The following is a 4,781-nucleotide window of genomic DNA, read 5'->3' as shown; positions in this document are numbered from 1 at the left end:
CTCTAACCTAATGAATTAAATTTTCCTTCTGAATCTGTCTCCACTAAAATTTCCTTATCATGAAGATTTAAGTGAGATTCATCACGTAAAGACTCAGTCAATTTAAAACTCTTTGTTTTTTTGTGCTTAAACCCACACACTAACACGAGTATATTTCACTCATATTCAGCAAGACACAACCACCTTTGATCTTCTATGGCTATTTCTTTTATGACACCAATAACTAGCTTCTTTTAACTGAAGGAGAACAACTCTGAAACCAATTATTTTCTCCGCCTTCTCTGAGATTTGCTACCCCAGTTAAAATATCCATTCCAATGGCTGATATCAACATTGTCCCTACCGTTGGGCTGTCTAAGACTTTTACAAATTGAAAAAACAAGGCAAAGTAAGCAAATATCTTTCATTTTGATTTCAAATCCACACCGTTCACTTTCTGTTTTGGGTACTTTGATATTGGACTACTGGTATCTTTGTTGTTGTGCATCTTATGATTATGGATTTCCTGTTTTCTTATCATATGCCATTATGATCTTGTTTGATATGGTAATGGAGCATGAGTTAATAATTTTACATTTGGTGTACTATTTTATGTAATTGCTCCACTGTTGAGTGAGATAAGTCTTGGAGATTTGGTTGTTTTTTGAAAGGTTGTTCCAAGTGGTTTAATTTGTTCAATTGGTCAACGACTCTAGTGGCTTTTAGTTAATGGTGTGTGTTTGAATGTGGTAAGAAAAGATGTATCATAGAAGAGCCGGTTGAACTACATAGTGTCTTGGGAAGCTGAAAATTCAAATTTATAGGGTGATGCTACCAACTTTTAATCTCTTTAGCAAATCTTCCATACTTCTCCTATGAATATCTGTGTATCATTGTAGAACCTTCAATTGAAAATTATACTATAAGTTTGTAATTGTCCATGACTAGGCATAGAACACAGCTGGAATGCTTATGTCTGGGTCAGTTATCCACTCTTAAGTAAAATTATTATCCATTTTCCATGAAGTGGGATCTTGTATGGTTTTCTTGGCAATTTTTGGTGGTAATTTATTGTTTTAGGTCTCAAGTTGTGATCTTGCCAACCAATGACCTCTAACTCAAATGGTACCTCCTTCCCTCATAAAATGCAATAGATGAGTGATTTCATATTTTCAAGAGCACAGATTAAATAACCAATAAAATAAAAATAGAGCGTATTGGTTGCAGGCTTGCAACTGTATTTCATTTTGGGTATTGATGTGAACTTGTTACTTGGCCATTGCTTTGCCAACTTTGCGAAACATTATTCAAGTTCCATGCCATCTTCTAAAGCATAGTTTTCTAAATTATCTCTTGTAATTGCTAAGGTCCTATATTGCATATTTTGGCATCTTCCTGAATTGTGAAATCAGATGTACTCATTTCACTAAATCATGAAATAATAATTTCAATTACATATCATTTGGGATCAAGTGTTAGCAGTTGTTAAACATGCAAGATTCTCTATCAAGTATTGTCTCTTTAACGAGCATGCTTGTGTAAATCCGTACACAACGGCTAGTGATTCTGACCTTTCAACCACAGCAGAAGCATTGAAGGTTCTTGACTCCCATGAATCTAACATATTTGAGCTGGGTACGCCATACTCTGAGCCTTTGGTAGATGCTCCAATTATCCCAGTATTATAGTTGTCTTTTATGTTTTTTTAAAATTAATGTGTGCACTTCTTTTAATGATGTGTCTTTTTGTTCAAGCTGCAGTTACATGTTCCTTGGCAAGAGGGACCGATTACAATGCAATTATATCTATGATGAAGGTAGGGCCATTATACAATGCCATGCCATCATCAGATCAATATACAAAAAAGGCTCTATTATTTTACTGTACACTTTCTTCATTTGTTTTATGTTAGGCAAAACATCCACTATCAGGTCTTTGTGAGATGTTCATAAGGAATAGTAATTTGACTTATACCATACCACCTTTGTTATTAGTGAAAACTCAAATGCATAAGTGGCTTGAAAAAACTTTTGATGAGTTAACTGTTGATTCTTTTGAATGCTAGGTAAACTCTTCTTTGAGAAATTGAAGTGGTTTGTCTACTTAATCTCTTCTTGGTATCCAATATATATCTCTTATGATAACCTTTTTGAATGAGTTTCAAGTCCCAACCAAAGAGAAAAAAGGAGTTTCAAGTCATTAATAAACCACAAACAATAACTATCATAGCAATTGGTGGATTGGAATCAGTAATATGCCCTTGAATGGTGTCTATATTTAGGAAGCATACATGTCTGAAAATTATACTATAAGTTTGCTATTGGTTTTTTCATCCAAACGTAAATTATTATACTTTAAGGTTTGGATTTTCACGATTATTATTAAAAAAAAAAAAAAAAAGTTTGGATTTTCACTATTTTGCACCAAATTATCATAACAAAATGTGGTTGCATATGATAATTGGTCCATAGTGAATGATTTTAGAAATAGAATCATTAGTTAATCTGAAACCCATCTATATACCATTGTGAAAGGAAAACATTGTGCTTCTTGCTTTTTTATTGCTATCAGTGACAATGAGTACAAACGCGTCAAGGATTGATTCTTTGTACTGCCATCATCATCGAATGAAAATTGAAAAGAAAGTAGCAACTAGAAAAAGGTGTCCCCTTAATGTATGTTCAAGAAAAATTAATAAATAGTGAAAAGCAAAGCTGAGGAGGAAACATAGGGATTGTGTTTCCGTGGGTCACACTCACTCACATCCAAAAGGTGAACTATGTGAATCTGTGATGTTGCATTTGAGTCTGCACAAGCGATGACAATGTGGGGGAAGAAAGTGGGAAATCAATGGGCCTAGGCTTAGTAGCCCATTGAAACATTATGACCTCCATCTCCATTACCCAGTTGGCAGAACAAAATTTTCTTTGTATAATCATTAATGTATATCATGTCACTAAAATTACAAGGGAATGATTATTATTAATTACCACGTTGTGAATTTGATGAATTTTCCTCCGAACTTATTTAGAATTTAACTTTTTCTTTGGAAGACTGCTTTATAACCATGTTTTAATTTGTGAATTATACAAATTGTGAACTAAGAGAGTATTACTTTTCTTTTTGTAGCTTGTAAATATTATTGGAAAGAAAGAATTAGTACTATTCTAGCATTATTAAAGTTAAGCTCAATTGGAAAAATCTGTTGGCTTTTAAAAAAAAATCCTCATGAAGCATAAACCTGTAGATTGAAATTCTATTATATTTATAAAAATAAAAATAAAAATAAAAAACTAATTTGTGGATATCCAAAACAAATTGCTCCTCCTAGTAAAACATTCGTTTTCACAAGCCATCAGTTAAATAGGTTCTTAATAAATAATAAATAAAAGAGAAATATAGCATACATTTATCCAAGACGTCTTCTTTATACCTTCAAGTTAAGGGGGGATTTAGATCCAAAAAACAACTAGAAAATGTCATTTGCTACTTAATATTTCTTTCGTAAATAAATAGGGTCAGCCCAACACCTAGGCCTAAGGCCTCCATTACAAAAAGCACCATCCCCTTTGTAAAAATTCTCCATCCTCCATTATAAAAATACTTAAATTTTATGATAATAGTTGTTTTAATAAGAGGATAAATTTATTGTTAATAATTCGATTGCTAATTTTGATTCCTAAAAGCAATGAAAAGCTTCCTTATATTATTACATATTGTAAACAAATATGGTACTTACAACCCAAAACAAACAAACCCAAAAAAAAAAAAAAGAAGAAAGAAAGAAGCTAATTTCAAGAGGCTGCACCAATTTGTGACTACAAATTACATGTTATTCCATAAGGTTACCCGTGCACAACTCTTACCCCAAGGCCTCCACCAAAAGTTACAAGGTAAAAGAATCTTGAAATAAACAAATAAAGTGAGATAACTTTTATCTTTTCCAAACACAAGAAGAAAAAGATTATTTAAAAAGAAGGGGAGAGTGAATAAAAAGAAGAGCCCTATGGCATTTTAGCATAGTAACAATATCCGGTGAGAAAAAACTTGTGTCGGAATATTTCTTATCTACTTGTTGTAGACTTTTAGGTAAAAAAGTAACCATCAAAAAAATAAAGGTTGAAAAGCAAATAAATCTGTCGGTGGGAACGAGGACATTAACATCTTTATTTATTTTATTTTATCATAAACTAATCATAATATCTACTAATTCACCGTGAAGTAAAATTAATTTTGACAAAGTCAGTCTAAAATATGGGACACACTAGGCTCACATAACTTTGTTAATTAATAGTTACAAACGCGTGAATCATTCTTGTTTTGCCAAAAGATAAACGATAATAATAATTTTTTATTAAAAAAAAAAAAAAAAAGTTAGATAAAGAGAAGAAAAAGGAAATACAAAGGTGGTTTCTCACATTGGAGTGCTCAAAAACTAGGTAAAGCAAAGCAATAGGAGAGAAAGGAAAGAGGAAATGAACGGATTGTGTAGTATGGGTCACACTCCAAATGAGATTTATCTTTGAAATTGCTATGATGTTACATTGAAATTGCTATGATGTTACATTGAAATGAGGTTTATCTTTGAAATTGCTATGATGTTACAGCTTGAGAGAGAAAGAGCTTTATGATGACTAGGGCAATCAAATGGGCCTAACCTTGGTTCTAGTCCCTGTTAACGAGCAAATTCTACTTTTATTTTCTTTCACGAAGTCAAAAAGTTAATTACTTTTGTGGGTTGGTAAACCCCATATTCATCTTTTGTTTTCTTTTTCTTTTTCTTCCTCTTAAGACTTTATTTT

This window comes from Quercus suber, unplaced genomic scaffold, assembly GCF_002906115.3.
Source record: "Quercus suber isolate HL8 unplaced genomic scaffold, Cork oak 2.0 scaffold_8, whole genome shotgun sequence".
Lineage (NCBI taxonomy): Eukaryota > Viridiplantae > Streptophyta > Magnoliopsida > Fagales > Fagaceae > Quercus > Quercus suber.
This window is presented reverse-complemented; position numbering follows the sequence as displayed.